Genomic DNA, 20,480 nt, shown 5'->3' with positions numbered 1-20,480 from the left:
AAAATGAAATACCAATGCACATAGTCCTCTTATGTCATATAGTAAGCATTCAAGTTGATAAACAAGGTCTAGACATATTCAAACAAGACAAATCATGTATCTACCCCCTATCGACCCTAAACTTCGTCTTATGAAGTCAAGCATGAAGAGAAGTGGTTTTGGGTTTCAAACATGGAAATTTCAAAAACCTCCCAAAATTCAGCTTCATTTTAGAGCGACTAAGAAGGATCGATGCTTACCTTTTCATTTCCATGTTTTAAACTTATTTAAATCTTGGTCAAACCTAGGATTTGACCAAGATTCAAATGGGCATAAAAATTTAGACAAAAAATCTAAAGAATGAAAAACCAAAGCACATAGCCTTCTTAATTATGTCATATAGTAAACACTCAAGTTGATAAACAAGGTCTAGACATATTCAAACCAGAAAAATCATGTGTATATCTACCCCTAACCCTAAACTCTGTCTTATGAAGTCAATCATGAAGAGAATTGGTTTTGGGTTTCAAACATGGAAATTTCAAGTACGTCCCAAAAGCTTCATATATTTTAGAGTGACTGATAACAAATGGGATTGCACCAATCATCAGTGGTAGACTAGTATCGAAAGATCCGTATCTAGTCGATGGAACAAGCCTCACGCCGAGATCCAGCTCCTGGGAAGTGTGATCATTAGAATGTACTCTTTGTTCTAACTGGCTCTTTTCCAAACTTCAAATCACTTATAATCTCTTACTTCTATGGCCACTTGTAGTCACGCCCTATTAGGTTTGGTTTGCAGGTTTCTTCAAAATTTGCGAAAAAATTACCAAATCATTAGAATCTAGCCATACCAAATGACGTGACCTACCTATTTTCTTACCAGAGGGACCTAAAATATTTTATAGGGTTCAACATGTTTGCAAACTAGTTAACCTAAATGACGTGACCTAACTGTTTTGGGATCAAAAAATTCTACCTCATTATAGCCTAGCCAGCCCAACTAGCGTGTCATGTGCTTCAATTAAGCCATCTAGCATGGGCGGCATGACCAAGAAGAGTCATAGAAGTTTTAAAATTTTCAAGTGTTTGGATTGGTTTAAAGTTTGTCAAAGGGTCATTTAGGTACAAAGAACTCCTTCAGAATGGAGGTTTCGATGAAAGACAGTAGGAAAATTCTTTGGGGATTGTATCCAAAGGGCTCTTTCATTTCTTCACTTTATTTGTCAAATGCCATTATTTTTCATTTGTATCCTTCGATAACTACTAGCTTGATTCAAGAACATCAGTTTGAATATAAATATAGGAATGCAAAAAAATTAATGGCAATTCAAATTATTCAAATAATTAACATAGTTCAAATTTAACTTCAAAATGGTCCGAAATCTTAAATAGAGAAATTGCACTACATGTTTCATCGTCTGTCTACATGTGCTCAAGTAGATCATTTTGAAGTTGTTGTTGTGTACCTCCCTGTCACAAATTTGATGGTGCATCTCGAGAAACTCTTTGAGTTTGGCCACTTGTTGCGTTGGATCGAGAAGATCTCATTGAACATTGAAGATCTTGTTCTTGATCATGTCCATCTATCCTCTACAATCATGTTGTGCATGATGACACGACTAGTTGTGTCCTCCCATAATTGCGCATTATCTCATGTATTGGCTCGCGAACAATAGCCTAACAAGCTTGGAGAACTCAAAGTTCCCGCTTCACATCTATCCTCGCCTGCTTTCCATCTGGGAAAAGAGAGATTTTGTTGTTGTATGGTTTGGGGATTCTTTTCACAAATGTCACCACATGGAGTGTACGTATATCCCTTATCATATTAGTGGTTGTTTATATTAAAGTTCCACTCGGAATCATTTCCTTTAGGAAGTCCTGCAAGCAGACTAGGTCTCTATCTTCCTCTTCCCCTTCAAGAACTCGTCAATCACATAATATTCACCATTGGAATCATCATCATCTGGGGTAAAAGTACTCGCTGAAACTCTTCATTCTAACCTATGAAGGTATAAGTTTGCTATAAAAATGCCCTATATAACTCCAAACAATACAAAAAAAGATATGAGCTCTGATCGATCAAAAGGCCAAATAGCTTGCCAACATCAGAAGTGGCGGGGCAGATTGGTCGCCGGAGAAGAAGCCAGAGGACATGGAAAATCTCAAGGGAGAGGTAGCGGTTGTTGGTGAAAAAGTGGGATGAGAGGGAGCTCGTTGTAGGCCGCATGAAGGGGCGATATTAACCTATGTGGGACAACTGCATTGTGATCGAGACCAGATATCAGGGAGCTCGGTGGGATGTTGCGACACTGGGAATTGAGACAGAGGAGGTGCAGAAGTCTCTCGCAGTGATATCGCGACCGGTGCGTGGTCGGAGGCCAAAGGCGGCGTTGGGGGTATGCCCCTATATTCCAGGGAATACCAATGATTTCGCCCCACAAATATTTATCTACATGTAGTATACCTTGCTGGCTGGTCCATTATAGATTTAGAGTCCAGCGCCAGCGCAGTTCTGCGCCAGCCTAGCCCACCCCGCGTCCTCGATCGATCAGTTGATCGCTAGCTGAACCGTCTTGCGCTCTGCTCCTGCCGATTCGATCGACGAAACGAGAGGGAGAGGCACGGGTGGCGGGGCAGCGGCACACCCTGCCACCCAGCAGAGAGCAGACCAGTTCGATCGACGGGCACCCAGCAACAGGCGACGAGGCTACGGCACCCAGCACAGTAGGGACGGCGACGGACCGTGCTGTCCAGGTACTTTCCCCCAAATTCCATATTCTTCATGTCTTGTAGATGATAGTACCCTAACCCTTATTTCCTAGATAAATTTTAGTTTCCCCTCAATTTCCTATGTTTCTTTGTAACGTAGATGAAGAACAAGGATACTGCTAGCAGCAGTAGTATATTTGCATTATGGGAAAAGGCTTCAAAAGCAAAAAAAAAAAAAAAGATAGATGAAACATCCACTCTAAATCAGACTGTTGCCGCATCGAGTTCTTCTCAAGTTCAGGCCGAGAACAATTTGCAATTGGCGCTAGTGCAAACATCGGATGTAGAACATAAACCAGCGAGTGAACCGGAGAGAAGAGGTGCAACACTAGCCCCAATTGTAGAAGATGATGAAGAAATTAATGACGAAATGCAGGCAGATTTGGGGGCACTCAAACATGATCCTGGGATGTGGATTCCCATCAACATGTACGTCGTCAATGACCAAGATAGAGTAAGAAGGAGATACATTCAGATTGAGCCATGTCAACCGAAGAACCATAAGTTTCTTATAAAAAAATAAAAGTGGAAGAGAGCGTCATTTTTGTCGTGCTTGGTTTAAAGAATTTCCATGGATTGAGTATAGTGTTGAAAAAGATGCAACTTTTTGCTTTGTTTTCTATTTGTTCAAGGATAGAACAAAATATCCCTGTGGAGATTCATTTGTGAAGAATGGGTTTGGAAATTGGAACATGAAGTTGAGACTGAAGAGACATGAAGGTGGTGCTTATGCTGAAAGTCAAGAGAAATATAATATGTTCACAAAACAACAAAAGCATCAATTCAAGAGTATCTTGCTTCAAACACCTCAGAATACAAGGCTTTGTATAAGCTCCAATTGACATCGACACTCAAGTGTTTGAGGTTTCTATTGCACCAAGGCTTGGCATTTAGAGGACATGATGAAAGTGAAGACTCGCTAAATAAAGGCAATTTCCTTGAGCTTTTAAATTGGCTAGCAGGAAATTTTGAAGAGGTTAACAGGGTGGTGATGAGCGCAGATTGCACACCGTTGGGGAACCCGAAGAGGAAGGTATAATGAGTACAATAGCAAGTTTTCCCTCAGTAAGAAGCCAAGGTTTAATCGACCAGTAGGAGAAAGGCGTGACTTATGAAGGTGTTGCTAGCTGACTTGTGGCAGGGCGCACTACCGGCATCAGTAACAACATGGAACCTGCACACAACACAACCAAAATACTTTGTCCCAACTTACAGTGAGGCTATCAATCTCACCGGTTTTGCTGAAATCAAAGGATTACCCGTATAGTGTGGAAAGAGATGTTTGTTTGCAGTGAAACTAAAGCGAATAACGCTTGCAGTAAGTAAACAGAACATGATGATTTTATCAGTGTAAAAGAAAGGATCGTGTCCACAGTTCACTAGAGGTGTCTGATACGTCTCCGACGTATCGATAATTTCTTATGTTCCATGCCACATTATTGATGATATCTACATGTTTTATGCATACTTTATGTCATATTTATGCATTTTTCGGCACTAACCTATTAACGAGATGCCGAAGAGCCAATTGCTGTTTTCTGCTGTTTTTGGTTTCAGAAATCCTAGTAAGGAAATATTCTCGGAATTGGACGAAATCAACGCCCAGGGGCCTATTTTCACACGAAGCTTCCAGAAGACCGAAGGAGTCACGAAGTGGGGCCACGGGGCGCCGACACAACAGGGCGGCGCGGCCCAAGCCCTGGTCGCGCCGGCCTGGCGTGTGGGGCCCTCGTGTGGCCCCCTGACCTATCTCCTCCGCCTAATTATAGCCTTCGTCGCGAAACCCCCAGTACCGAGAGCCACGATACGGAAAACCTTCCAGAGACGCCGCCGCCGCCAATCCCATCTCGGGGGATTCAGGAGATCGCCTCCGGCACCCTGCCGAAGAGGGGAATCATCTCCCGGAGGACTCTTCACCGCCATGGTCGCCTCCGGAGTGATGAGTGAGTAGTTCACCCCTGGACTATGGGTCCATAGCAGTAGCTAGATGGTCGTCTTCTCCTAATTGTGCTTCATTGTCGGGTCTTGTGAGCTGCCTAACATGATCAAGATCATCTATCTGTAATGCTATATCTTGTGTTGGTTGGGATCCGATGGATAGAGAATACTATGTTATGTTGATTATCAATTTATACCTATGTGTTGTTTATGATCTTGCATGCTCTCCGTTATTAGTAGAGGCTCTGGCCAAGTTTTTGCTAGTAACTTCAAGAGGGAGTATTTATGCTCGATAGTGGGTTCATGCCTCCATTAAATCTGGGACAGTGACAGAAAGTTCTAAGGTTGTGGATGTGCTGTTACCACTAGGGATAAAACATCGATGCTATGTCCGAGGATGTAGTTATTGATTACATTACGCACCATACTTAATGCAATTGTCTGTTGTTTGCAACTTAATACTGGAAGGGGTTCGGATGATAACCTGAAGGTGGACTTTTTAGTCATAGATGCATGCTGGATAGCGGTCTATGTACTTTGTCGTAATGCCCAATTAAATCTCACTATACTCATCATATCATGTATGTGCATGGTCATGCCCTCTCTATTTGTCAATTGCCCAACTGTAATTTGTTCACCCAACATGCTTATTCTTATGGGAGAGACACCTCTAGTGAACTGTGGACCCCGGTCCATTCTTTTAATCGAATACAATCTACTGCAATACTTGTTCTACTGTTTTCTGCAAACAATCATCATCCACACTATACATCTAATCCTTTGTTACAGCAAGCCGGTGAGATTGACAACCTCACTATTACGTTGGGGCAATGTACTTTGTTTGTGTTGTGCAGGTTCCACGTTGGCGCCAGAATCTCTGGTGTTGCGCCGCACTACACTCCGCCGCCATCAACCTTCGACGTGCTTCTTGACTCCTACTGGTTCGATAAACCTTGGTTTCTTACTGAGGGAAAACTTGCCGCTGTACGCATCACACCTTCCTCTTGGGGTTCCCAACGGACGCGTGTTGAACGGAAAGACAATACGTCATCTACGCGCAGCAAGCAGATTTTCTGGCGCCGTTGCCGGGGAGATCAAGACACGCTGCAAGGGGAGTCTCCACATCCAATCTCTTTACTTTGTTTTTGTCTTGCTTTGTTTTATTTACTTTCTTGTTTGCTGCATTATATCAAAGGGATTTCTATTTTCGTGCCCTCGGGTCCTTAGTTGTACTCAGTTTTCCCCAGCCCCTTAGTTTTTCCTCAGTTTTACCCTAGCCTTTGTCTGAAGACCCGCAGAAGGAGCTCAGACGGAAGGAATCCGTTTATTTGGACGTTTTGTGCTGACGTGTTGCGCCGCGTCGTCTGTGGGGCCGCGTCGTGTGGGGCCGCGTCGCGTGGGGCTGGTAGAAAGGGACCGCGTGGGACAGGACGAGAAGCGTTTGGTTGCACGTGAGCAGGAGCTGGGTTTTGTCTCTATCGGCCCAAATTGGCATTTTTAAGAGCACCTTTTCCCCTCTTTCTCTCTCTGTCTTTTTCACCAAATTAGTATCAAATCTAGAGAAGCTTCTATTTCTGTCTTTCTTCAATATGGCAGCAAATCTAGTAGCAAATCTCTGGGGTTATTTATGCCTTTTGGCCCTCGTTTTTTGCCCAATATGGCAGCAAATCTAGTAGCAAATCTAGAAGCTAGTATATGATAAATTCACAACAACATAATCACAAAACTAAGTATAATACATAAACTGCATACAGCAGCCAAAAGCAGGCAATAACGTTGTTAATGTTCACGACAAACTAAGCTGAAAAATATACAAGACGCACGCAATGTATGGACAACAAGAAGATTAGGATGAATGAATTTGTTCTTCATTCCTCCTCATATATTTCTTCGTCGCTCCATTCGTGCATTTCCCCAAGGAAATATTCATTGAACTCCTTCCGTCTGCAGTGTGCGGCCAATACATCCTCCAAACGGTATGGCCTGCGTTCATTACTCATACCGTAGCTTCCTATTCTATCCACACGCATCGGCCACTCATCCCAGGCCTTTGTATCATGAGAGTACTCTCTCGATATAACCCAAATCCGCGTAGTAGATGCTGCCAGGTCGAAGTGTCGGGTACACTCGGTGTCGACGGAGATACACCGGATATAATTCACGAAGAAGGCATTACCGCCAATGTTACCGACCGGATAGAGAGAGCGGCTCGAGTGTCCACACGGTACACCAAAGGTTTGCCCGCCAAAGCCTCGCCGACCAACAACACAAGCAGCAGATCACCATCCGACTTCACAAGGTAGAACTTCGACGTCCAAGTTCGGAAATGAAATTAGTGTCTCCATCTTGACAAGGCTCGCGGCTGTCGCAATCGTACATTGGTGCACACTATTCTTCCGATCTCAAAATTGTCCGCAGCCATCGCATACAGTTCACCATTGAACGGGTTAATGCAACGCAGACAATGGTTCTTGATCGAAAATCTTCCTTCTCCCCAATCTTCATTTATATCCTTAGTTGGAGTGCTCTCATCGACCCAACCAATTTCCGACGGGTAATTGGCGGCAACGAAGATCATAGTCGGGGATTTGATAACAGCGACTGATTTCAGAAGAACAGATGGCATCTGCGCCTCAAACATAGTGTTCGATTTCTTTGTGAGTGGGTTCAGCAGCCGTATCTTGTGCGGCGGGTTCTTCTGGGCAAGCACGATGACACCACAGCAAAAGCCGACGAAGTAGTATCTAAAATATATTGATGAAGATAACATTCAGCACTAAGATGTGTTTAAGATTGAAAATAAAAAGGTAGATATGGAGGAATTTGAACCTTGTATGAACTTCCGATAGATCTATGGTGACGTAGCGTGATGTGCCGAGTTGGAGGAAGGTGAACTCAGCGACGCGTGGAAGGGCGTGGTGTAGCATGATCCATTCGTCCAGGTGCACGTCGGGCTCATGCAAACCTGAGCGCCAATTTCTACAGACTTGCCTCATAGCAGAGTAGGTGTCGGCGTACTCCTCGTTCGCCGCAAGCATTGGCCGATCTTGTGAAGTGGTCCATCAGCCGAGAGAGAGGCCCGGTTCACGGAGGCGCCGCGCTTGGATGCGCCGCCCTCGGAGGCGACGCGCTCGGCGGCGGCGCGCTCGGCGGCGACGGGCTCGGCGGCGACGGGCTCGGCGGCGACGGGCTCGGCGGCAACGAGCTCGGAGGCGACGGGCTCGGAGGCGACGGCCGCCGGCGCATTCTTCTTCTCCATCGCCGGCAGGGTAGCGTGCGTACGGCGGTTGGGGTTTTTTCGACTGCGTCCTAAATGCGACCCGCGTCCTACGCGTCCACTATTTGCACGTCTGCACCGCGACACGCGTCAACAATGGCACGTCTTGCACTTCTGCACCGCAACACGCGTCCTCGGGTCTAACCCTGGAAATTTAGATATACTCAGGTATACCCCCGAGTCATATACTAGCATTTTTTGTGTGCTCAGTTTTCTCCTTGAGTGCTAATACTGGCTAGTGTAATATACTCAGTTTTACCCTCAAGTGGCTGGTTAACAGAGAGTCAACAAATGGGATTAACTAGTTAAATGAGTTATTTAATGTGCAAAAAATTCCGAAAAAGAGTGGCACTTACTCATGGAGTCTTTACCACAAATTGCCACTTATCAAATCATAGATAAATCATAGATAAATCAAGTTTCACCACAAATTGCCACTTCTCAAATCACCTAGTAGCTATGAAGGTGCATGGTTTTCCATAATAAGCCCTACCCAAAACAGCTTTCCCCAAAACATACTGTCTGAATGAGGCCATAATTTTCACACTCATGTAGATTTGTATTGCAAATAGTTTGAGGTAGGCCAAGATGGGTTTCATTGTACAAAACACGCATTTTCCATTTTTTAAATCTCATATTTGAATCCCTTAGTCTGTTTACTACTCACCTGCCCTTGGTTTCTTGATACTACTCAGTTTTGCCCTCTCCCTTCACAAACTCTCACAGACGCCAAACATTGCCCTGATTGGTCTAGCCCATGTCACGTGGATCGTGCCCGCCGATCGTTGATCGTATGATCTAACGGGCAGGATAACCCCTATCTCTCTCTCTGGTCGGGGCCACCACCCTCTCTCTCTCTCTCTGTCGTCGGTTAGCTTCACGCAAAGTTTGGTTTTCTGCATTATTTTTCACGAGCTAAATTATAAACTCTTTTTAGGCATTACTTTTCACGCAAAAAATGATAAACCATCACCGATTTGTTGTAGCCATTACTTTTCACGCAAAAAAATGATACACCATCACCCATTTCGTGTACCCATTACTTTTCACGCAAAAAACGATAAACCATCACCGATTTTGTTGTAGCCATTACTTTTCACGCAAAAAATGATACACCATCACCCATTTCTTGTAGCCATTACTTTTCACGCAAAAAACGATAAACCATCACCGATTTTGTTGTAGCCATTACTTTTCACGCAAAAAATGATACACCATCACCCATTTCTTGTAGCCATTACTTTTCACGCAAAAAATGATAAACCATCACCGATTTTGTTGTAGCCATTACTTTTCACGCAAAAAAAATGATACACCATCACCCATTTCGTGTACCCATTACTTTTCACGCAAAAAACAATAAACCATCACCGATTTTGTTGTAGCCATTACTTTTCACGCAAAAAATGATACACCATCACCCATTTCTTGTAGCCATTACTTTTCACGCAAAAAACGATAAACCATCACCGATTTTGTTGTAGCCATTACTTTTCACGCAAAAAATGATACACCATCACCCATTTCTTGTAGCCATTACTTTTCACGCAAAAAATGATAAACCATCAACGATTTGTTGTAGCCATTACGGTAAATGATAAACTATCACGAATTACCATTTCTTTTAGGCATTACTTTTCACGGTAAAATGATAAACTATATCACGAAGTTCCATTTCCGTCAAGATAGTCCGCATTACTTTTTTGTTGAGATATATACCCCCACAACGGTCATCTCCTCCTTAAATTATTGTGTAAACCCCCACAACGGTCACCTCCTCCTTAATTTATTGTGTAAACCTCTACAACGGTCATCTCTCCCTTATAAACACCCACAACGGCCATCCCTTGTGTCAATAGGTTCTGCCTCTCTCTTCTTTGTTCACATACACTTGATCATCCATTGCCATGGCTTCCACGTCTCGGACGCGGAACGGAAGGGGAAGGGGAAGGGGAAGGGGAAGGGGAAGGGGCGGCCGGGGTGGTGGATCATCATCATTGCCACCACCACCGTCGTCAACACTGCCATTGATCATAGAGGAGTTCTTCATCGTCATCTATGAAGACCCTTTGGTCAAGAAGGTACGTATGCGTTCCCACATATATGATGCATGTGATTAATTATGGGCATGTTCTAAAAAACCTTTAATTTCAAACGATCGGCGCTCGATCTCTTTGCAGGCACTCCCAAAAAAGTTTGCGGACTATCTTGACAGCCAGGAGCCAGCTAAGGTGTATCTGCGAGCAGCTGACTGCGGTCCTCGTCTCTGGACCGTGGAGGTCCTATTTGACGGACAAGGCCGGATGTATCTCGACAAGGGCTGGGAGAATTTCGCCATCGCGCACGATGTGGATTTCGGCTGCTACGTACACTTCAAATATGAAGGCAATGATGTGCTCACAGTGAAGGTGTTCGACGGAACAATGTGCAGGAAGTACTACTACTCAGACGACGAAGATACTGACGATGAAAGTGACGACGACGTGAAGCCATGCATCCATCCCCTTTAGAGATCTAGCTATTTTCTATATATTTAGAGATCTAGCTATTTTCTATATATTATGCACAATGTTTAGCAGAAGAGTCACTTTAAATTAAGCTACGAAAATAGTCACCTGCCATGGGCTGAGGCGGCCCCACAGAGCGGCTCTATATTATATTCTCTAAATAAATAGACAACCCCAGCGGTCATTGGCTGCGGAGGCCCCACAGAGCGGCAATATATGATTTTCTATAAATAAATAGATGACCCCACTGGTCATTGGCCGCGGCAGCCCCACAGAGCGGCAAATATATGTCTTTTCCTGAAAAATAGACGACCCCACTGGTCATTGGCTGCGGCAGCCCCTCAGAGCGGCAATATATGACTTTTCCTGAAAAATAGATGACCCCACTGGTCATTGGCTGCGGCAGCCCAATAGAGCGGCCCCATTTGTCAGCACGAGACGGGTCAGAGAGGAACTGCCCTCTGTGCAGCCCCACCCGTCAGATTAACGGTAACGGTAAGGCCTCTGACCTGACGGCAACCCTCCCGTCCGAGCGTCTGCGAGGGGTTTCAAACTAGAGGGAGGGGAAAACTGAGGAAAAACTAATGAGCTGGGGAAAACTGAGCACAACTAAGGACCTGAGGGCACGAAAATAGAAATCCCTATATCAAAACACAAAAAAATTAGTTGCTAGCTTTACTTTATTTACTGTCTTGTTTGCTATATCAAAAACATAAAAAAATTAGTTACTTGCATTTACTTTATCTAGTTTGCTTAATTTACTGTTGCTAAAATGGGTACTCCTGAAAATACTAAGTTGTGTGACTTCACAACCACAAATAATAATGATTTCTTATGCACACCTATTGCTCCACCTGCTACTACAGCAGAATTCTTTGAAATTAAACCTGCTTTACTGAATCTTGTTATGCGAGAGCAATTTTCTGGTGTTAGTTCTGATGATGCTGCTGCCCATCTCAATAATTTTGTTGAATTGTGTGAAATGCAAAAGTATAAAGATGTAGATGGTGACATTATAAAATTAAAATTGTTTCCTTTCTCATTAAGAGGAAGAGATAAAGATTGGTTGCTATCTCTGCCTCAGAATAGTATTGATTCATGGACTAAATGCAAGGATGCTTTTATTGGTAGATATTATCCCCCTGCTAAAATTATATCCTTGAGGAGTAGCATAATGAATTTTAAACAATTGGATAATGAGCATGTTGCCCAAGCATGGGAAAGAATGAAATCTTTGGTTAAAAATTGCCCAACCCATGGACTGACTACTTGGATGATCATCCAAACCTTTTATGCAGGACTGAATTTTTCTTCATGGAACCTATCTGATTCAGCTGCTGGAGGTACCTTTATGTCCATCACTCTAGGCGACACAACAAAGCTTCTTGATAATATGATGATTAATTACTCTGAATGGCACACGGAAAGAGCTCCACATGGTAAGAAGGTAAATTAATGAAGAAACCTCTTCCTTGAGTGATAAGATTGATGCTATTATGTCTATGCTTGTGAATGGTAGGACTAATGTTGATCCTAATAATGTTCCGTTAGCTTCATTGGTTTCTCAAGAAGAACATGTTGATGTAAACTTCATTAAAAATAATAATTTCAACAACAATGCTTATCGGAACAGTTCTAGTAACAACTATAGGCCATATCCTTATAATAATGGTAACGGTTATGGTAATTCTTATGGGAATTCTTACAAAAATAATAGGAACACACCCCCTGGACTTGAAGCCATGCTTAAAGAATTTATTAGTACACAAACTGCTTTTAACAAATCTGTTGAAGAAAAGCTTGGGAAATTTGATATACTTGCTTCTAAAGTCGATAGTCTTGCTGCTGATGTTGATCTTTTGAAATCAAAAGTTATGCCTAATGAAAATCATAATAATAAAATTGTTACTACAGCAAATGCCATCCAAGTTATAATTAATGAGAATATAAGATTGATGGCCGAATTGCGTGCTAGGTGGGAGAAAGAAGAAAATGCTAAAGAAGATAATATAGCTAAAGTTTGGACTATTACCACCACTAGCAATGCTAATGCTTCACATGTTGCTGCACCTCCTACTAATAATGGTAAAAGAATTGGTGTTGGCAATGTTTCCACTTCTAATGCAAAGCGCGAAAAACTGCCTGAAACTGCTAAAACTGCTAAAACTGCGTGTGATAAAACTGCTGAAATTTTTTCCAACATTGGGGATGATGATCCCATTGCTTTAGATTATAATGGTTTGGATTTTGATGATTGCCACATCTCTTAAGTTACAAAGTTCTTACAAAAACTTGCTAAGAGTCCTAATGCTAGTGCTATAAACTTGGCTTTCACGAAACATATTACAAATGCTCTCGTAAAAGCTAGAGAAGAGAAACTAGAACGCGAAGCTTCTATTCCTAGGAAGCTAGAGGATGGTTGTGAGCCCATCATTAAGATGAAGGTCAATGACTTTGATTGTAATGCTTTATGTGATCTTGGTGCAAGTATTTCCGTTATGCCTAAGAAAATCTATAACATGCTTGACTTGCCACCATTGAAAAATTGTTATTTGGATGTTAATCTTGCTGATAACTCTACAAAGAAACCTTTGGGGAGAGTTGATAATGTTCGCATTACCGTTAACAATAACCTTGTTCCCGTTGATTTTGTTGTCTTGGATATTGAATGCAATGCATCTTGTCCCATTATATTGGGAAGACCTTTTCTTCGAACTGTTGGTGCTAACATTGACATGAAGGAAGGTAATATTAAATATCAATTTCCTCTCAAGAAAGGTATGGAACACTTCCCTAGAAAGAGAATGAAGTTACCTTTTGATTCTATTATTAGAACAAATTATGATGTTGATACTTCGTCTCTTGATAACACTTGATACACACTTTCTGCGCCTAGCTGAAAGGCGTTAAAGAAAAGCGCTTATGGGAGACAACCCATGTTTTTACTACAGCACTTTTATTTTATATTTGAGTCTTGGAATTTGTTACTACTGTAGCAACCTCTCCTTATCTTATTTTGTTGCATTGTTGTGCCAAGTAAAGTCGTTGATAGTAAGGTTCATACTAGATTTGGATTACTGCGCAGAAACAGATTTCTTTGCTGTCACAAATTTGGGTCTAATTCTCTGTAGGTAACTCAGAAAATTATGCCAATTTACGTGAGTGATCCTCAGATATGTACGCAACTTTCATTAAATTTGAGCATTTTCATTTGAGCAAGTCTGGTGCCTCTTAGAAATTCGTCTTTACGAACTATTCTGTTTCGACAGATTCTGCCTTTTATTTCGCATTGCCTGTTTTGCTATGCTTGATGGATTTTTCGATTCCATTAACTTTCAGTAGCTTTGTGCAATGTCCAGAAGTGTTAAGAATGATTATGTCACCTCTGAACATGTAAATTTTAATTGTGCACTAACCCTCTAATGAGTTCTTTTGAGTTTGGTGTGGATGAAGTTTTGAAGGATCAAGAGAGGAGGATGATACAATATGATCAAGGAGAGTGAAAGCTCTAAGCTTGGGGATGCCCCGGTGGTTCACCCCTGCATATTTCAAGAAGACTCAAGCGTTTAAGCTTGGGGATGCCCAAGGCATCCCCTTCTTCATCGACAACATTATCAGTATATTTTTATTCCATCACATCTTATGCACTTTGCTTGGAGCGTCGGTTTGTTTTTGTTATTGTTATTGTTTGAATAAAATGGATCCTAGCATGCATTGTGTGGGAGAGAGACACGCTCCTCTTTTGCATATGGACAAATATGTCCTTAGGCTTTACTCATAGTATTCATGGCGAATGTTGAATCTTCTTCGTTAAATTGTTATATGGTTGGAAACGGGAAATGCTACATGTAGTAATTGGTAAAATGTGTTGGATAATTTGATACTTGGCAATTGTTGTGCTCATGTTTAAGCTCTTGCATCATATACTTTTCACCTATTAATGAAGAAATACATAGAGCTTGCTAAAATTTGGTTTGCATAATTGGTCTCTCTAAGGTCTAGATAATTTCTAGTAAGGATTGAACAACAAGGAAGACGGTGTAGAGTCTTATAATGTTTACAATATGTCTTTTATGTGAGTTTTGCTGCACCGGTTCATCCTTGTGTTTGTTTCAAATAGCCTTGCTAGCCTAAACCTTGTATCGAGAGGGAATACTTCTCATGCATCCAAAATCCTTGAGCCAACCACTATGCCACTTGTGTCCACCATACCTACCTACTACATGGTATTTTTCCACCATTCCAAAGTAAATTGCTTGAGTGCTACCTTTAAAATTTCCATTCTTCACCTTTGCAATATATAGCTGTTATCACCAGAATTTGACCGAGTCAGAGGTGGGCCGCGATCGAGATAGGCTTGAAGAATATACATGGAAGAAATACGTGAATCGGCCTGTTATGCAAAGTTTGGGCTAGTTTGCCCGTGTATCTGTAATATAGTAGATTACGTGTCGGTTAGTTAGAGTTTAGCTCGTGCACGGTTGGGATTATTCCCACGTTAGAAAGTCTACGGACTATAAATATGTATCTAGGGTTTATGAAATAAACAACAATCACGTTCACCACAAATCAATCTAGGCGCATCGCCAACTCCCTTGTCTCGAGGGTTTCTTCCGGGTAAGCATCATGCTGCCTAGATCGCATCTTGCGATCTAGGCAGTACAAGTTTATTCGTTGTTCATGCGTTGCTCGTACTGAAGCCTTTTTGATGGCGAGCAACGTAGTTATCTTAGATGTGTTAGGGTTAGCATTGTTCTTCGTATCATATGCTGTCGTAGTGCAACCCTTAGACATCTAGCCGCCCTTACACCTATCTTAGGTGTAGGGGCGGCACCCCGCTTGATCATTATTTAGTAGATCCGATCCGTTATGGTTGCTCCTTGTTCTTCAAGGATTAGTTTAATATCTGCATAGTTAGGCCTTACAAAGGGTTGGAGGATCCAGCGGCATGTAGGCTGTAGTTTGTTAGCCCTAGACAGGACGTTCCGGGGATCAACCTCGTGTTTGTTTTTAGGCCCTATCTAGGATCGGCTTACGATCACCGTGCGCGGCCGCGAGGCCCAATCACGAGTAGGACGTTCCGATTATGCGGTGAAAACCCTAAATCGTCGTAGATCGTTTTAGCTTTATCTTGATCAAGCAGGACCACCATATATTCGTACACCTCGTACGAATCATGGGTGGATCGGCTCCTTGAGCCGATTCACAGGACAACCTGAGAGCCGATCGAGGCTCGTATTTAATGTTTACGTGTATGCCATGCAGGAAATTAAGCGAGGCATCTCCATCACCTTCCTGACCAGGTATAGGTCAGGTGGCACGCCCTTGCACCAGCATCGGACGTGCGTGCCGGAGTCTTTGCGAGCCGTCGCTCGGAGGGACCAGGGCCAGCCGCAGCCCTAAGTTGCTCCCGGCTCTCCTGTGTTGCCCGTCGCTGCTCGCCGGTGGGTTTCTGACCGCAACACATTCTGGCACGCCCGGTGGGACCATCTTCGACATCAACCGCATCGCCATCTACATCTGAGATGGCGGACGGCACCCCAGTCACGTACGAGGATCTGACCGAGGAGCTCAAGAAGAAGTATGACGAGGTCAAAGCGATCCTCGAAGCCGACCTCATCGGCTCTTTTCACAGAACCCGTTCACATGGCATCAGGTGGAAAGGGTTCTCGCCTGAAGGTGCGCTCGATGGAATAGACCTGTCCGCCCCGTCAGAAGAACGCACCAGGTCCCATGCGTCAGGAGATTAACTACATGGTGGCCCACTCGCTGCACTGCCACTCTGAGAACCTGGTGAACACTTTGGAGCGTGTCGCTCTTCGGGTGATCCAGGAGATCATGAGGCACCAGTACTCTCCGTCAGGACCAGCTCTCGGGACATACCAAGGAGAGATGCCACTCCAGTCCCGTCCACCGCTGCCATTCGCGTTGGCAGCACCAGAAGTGCCGAATTCACCGGCATTCGTCGTCTACAAGATCGGTGGTGACCCTAGTGACTACCAGTTCTTGCACGAGGCGCCTAAGGAGATCCCTCACGGATACACGTGCACATACATGCCAGACTGCGGTAACTGGGCGCTCACAAACCAGGCCGCAACAGCAGGGACTTTTGGAAAAGCAGGAGGAACGTCAGCGACAGATCTTGAGAAGCAGACGTGGCTAGCTAAGTATGCCACTCTGACAAACCTCCAGAGCTCAGCTCCTGCAGTTGGCTCAGAGCTGGAAAAGCAAGCATGGCTGGCTAAGTATGCCACTCCGGCGAATCTTCAGAGTTCGACTCCTGCAGCCATCACCGCGGATCAAATCAGTACCATACTGAGAGACCAGTTCGGCATGGTGCCGAAAAGGAGGACAATCGGCTATTCCAAGCCGTACCCCAACAAGTACGAGTTGATCCCGCTACCACCCAAATATCGGCTCCCTGATTTCTCCAAGTTCAATGGATCAGATGGTTCCAGCTCCATCGAGCATGTGAGCCGATACTTGGCACAGCTGGGCACGATCTCAGCAGCAGATGAGCTACGTGTGAGGTTCTTCGCACAGTCCCTCACAGGATCGGCTTTCGGGTGGTACACTTCGTTCCCACCAGACTCGATCCGGACTTGGAAGCAGTTGGAAGAACAGTTCCACATGCAGTATCACTCGTAGGCTTCCGAGTCTGGCCTTGCCGATCTAGCACAAATACGTCAGAAGCGTGGAGAAACTGTGGCAGAATACGTCCAGCGCTTCAGAAATCTAAGGAACCGATGTTATTCGGCTCGTGTGACTGAAAAGGAAGCAGTCGAGTTGGCAGTGGTGGGCCTTGCGTCACCAATCAAGGACATGGCCTCCCAAGCAGACTACCCTTCACTGGCGCACATGGTTCAGAAACTGTCGTTATATGAACAGCGCCACCTGGACTTGTACCAGGACAAATTCAAGCGTGCGGTAGTCCTGGTTGAGGCAGATGAAGACGAAGGTTCTGCGGGAGATCAAGAAGTAGCAGTGGCTGAATGGACTCGGGGGGCAACCCCCGTGTCCTGCAAATGGGTTAAGCCACCAGGTCCGCCCAGAGGGTTCGATTTTGACGTGACTAAAACTGAGCAAATCTTCGACCTCTTACTCAAGGAGAAGCAGTTGAAGTTACCCGAGGGCCTCAAAATCCCCACGGTACAGGAGCTGAACGGAAAGCCATACTGCAAATGGCATAACTCGTTCTCCCATGCCACCAACGACTGCAGGGTGTGGCGTCAGCAGATCCAAATGGCGATAGAACAAGGACGTCTGATTTTTAACCGCATGCGCCATGAAGGTCGACACCCACCCCTTCCCCGCCGTTAACATGGTGGAGTGCACTTACCCTGAAGGTTGCCAGCCAGGATTCTCGTTCAACATCAACATGGTAGGACCTGGGCACCACTCTGGCAAGGATGGAGACGAGGGCAGCTGCTCTCGTAGCAAGGACACGGAGGAGGCCGCTCCACGCGATCGGCTCCGTCACGATGGCAAGCGCTACATCACAGAGGGAGAAGTGAAGAATGTAAGATATCAGCGACCTCTCTCCGATCACCTCCTCAACAAGTACGTGAGTCAATATAGCCAACGCCGATGATCCAGCGACGATGATGATAGAGACCGTCTGGCTAGGGACGCCAGGAGACATCGTCGGCATGATCGCAACGAGGAGGAGTACGAGCGCCGTGCCAAGGAAAAATCGAGGGAGCAAGACGATGAGGATAGACACTGGGACTGCCCCTTCTTCAGACACTGCTGGGATTCAGGAATGAGCCGATTGCCTACAATCGGCAACTGCCCAGAATGTAGACAGAAGAGGAAGGATGCAGCTAACGTGTTCGTGTTCAAACGTCTAGGGCCTCTCCCACCTCGAAGCAAGCACGCTGAGTCCCCTCGGGTGGAAGATCTCGAGGATTTGGAAGACGATGAAGAAGAAGAAGAAGAAGACAGGTACCACCGGCCAAGGTGGTGCCCTGATGGACTCAGCCATTCCCAAAAGCGTAGGGTTCAGTGACTGCGCGGCTTGGAGGAAGCCGAAAGGTTATACCTGCACACGCTAAGGAAGGCGCGACCTGATCTGGCCGCGAAAATTCAGCGAACCCTGGATGAAGAGGGTCGACCACAAAAAATGGAGTGGCGCCCCAAGCAAAGGAAAGCCGATGATGAAACATCGGCTGGCACAAACATGGTGTTCATCCTTCCTACGGAGTTTAGTGCTCCAGGATTAGACGAGGCACCTGTGGCACAACTTGACTGCGGCCCACGGCCGGTTATCTTTGAGAAGCCATGAGAAAGAAGCTACAGACATCTGAAGGCCCTGTACTTGCGAGGTTATATCGATGGGAGGCCTGTCAACAAGATGCTGGTGGACACCGGAGCGGCAGTCAACATTATGCCATACTCTATGCTACGTCGGTTGGGACGCTCTAGCTCAGATCTGATCAAGACCAACGTGACATTGAGCGATTTTAACGGCCAAGCGTCTGACGCACAAGGTGTTCTGAACGTGGATCTGACCGTAGGAAGGAAAACTATCCCTACGACGTTCTCCATCGTCGATAGCAAGAGCACCTATGCTGTTCTGCTAGGAAGAGATTGGATCCACGCCAACTGTTGCATTCCCTCCACGATGCACCAATGCGTAATACAGTGGGATGGAGATGAGGTAGAGGTCGTCCAGGCCGATGACTCTGCCGAGATTTCAACGGCTGGCATGAACGCTTGGGAAACAGCAGGCCAAGAGCCACTCTCAGGTATCAATTTGGACGACTGCGAGCGCATCGACGTGACGAAGGGCAGGGTTAGGCTGGTCTTATCCACCGGCCTGACCGTGTAGCAAGAACAAACCGATGAGCAAACGTGGCGAGGCCGATCCTTGAGATCGGCCCCAAAGATCTATGAAGGAACATTACAAAACCTTCATTGAGCGCTTCGATCAATATGGAGGCCGATTCCAGCAATCGGCCAAAATTATCCTCACCACATGTTCTGCTTGTGTTCAACATCGATCTACTGGGCAGCTGTTTTACGTCGGCTGATGAGTTAGGAAAAATCAACATTGGTCCTACCGGAGCCGACGTGCAAATACAGTGCCTTGGCTAAGCTACAGAGCCGATATCTGCAGTTACCTGACAGATTCGGCTCGGGGGGCATCTAATCAGATGAACATGTGCAGATGAACATGTGTGCAGTGAAATGTTGGGGGCCGATAGAAAAATCGGCCAGTAAAAAAAAATCAGCATCACGATATATAGCCGATGCACGGACATCGACTTTAGAACTAAGAAACAAAGCCGATGCACAGCCATCGACTCTAGTACAATTACACAAGATCTACCTGCTGCGTGTTCAAGACGCGGATTTTCATCAAGTCCTCTACTTCCTCGAGGGGGCAAACAATGAGAGCTTCCTCAGCTGCAATGAGCCGATTGCAGCAGTACTGTCAGAAGTCAGCTCTGGCGTGCAAGACGGCCTTTTGCTCGTTAAGCCGTTGGTGTTTCGTCTACAATATCGGCTTTCAACGGAGGAAGAGGCAATCGATGGGGGCAAGTTCGGCTGGTTCGACATGGTGGCTGCCTCAGAGTTACCTGAGTTCAAAGCCCTTGGTCTGATCTGTGCATCCTCACCAATATTCTCGCCATGACTGAGGCTCGGGGGGCAGCTAGCCTGGTAGATGCTCTGTTTTTTAGAAGCCGATTGGAGTGTCATCGGCTGGTCCTTCGTCGCAACCTTCTTCACAAAATGATGAGTGCTCGCAGAAGAGGATCGCTGGAGCTGGTGCGAGAAATTTAAGGGCTCTCTTGAAAACTCTACAGTACCCACCAGATCTCAAGGACATCAGCTGAAGAATTGAAGGATGGTTTATGAAGGACCGATGTGTTGCTATCGGCTCATTAAGCATTGGCTAAGGGGACAAATCGGCAAAATCAGTATGAGGGGAAATCGGCTAAATTAAGCTCAAGGGAAATCGGCAAAATCAAATTGGGAGAAGTTCTTCATTGATAAGCGAGATT

At 45.0% G+C, this 20,480-nt stretch overlaps 1 pseudogene; it reads left to right on the top strand.

The window, feature by feature from the left end:
* The first annotated feature begins 3,121 nt into the window (after positions 1–3,121).
* LOC139838976 (uncharacterized) overlaps positions 3,122–20,480 on the top strand; it is an 83,019-nt pseudogene continuing 65,660 nt past the window's right edge.

This window comes from Lolium perenne, chromosome 4 (assembly GCF_019359855.2).
Source record: "Lolium perenne isolate Kyuss_39 chromosome 4, Kyuss_2.0, whole genome shotgun sequence".
Lineage (NCBI taxonomy): Eukaryota > Viridiplantae > Streptophyta > Magnoliopsida > Poales > Poaceae > Lolium > Lolium perenne.
Note: the sequence above shows the minus strand (reverse complement) of the source record. Positions and strands in the feature narration are given on the sequence as shown.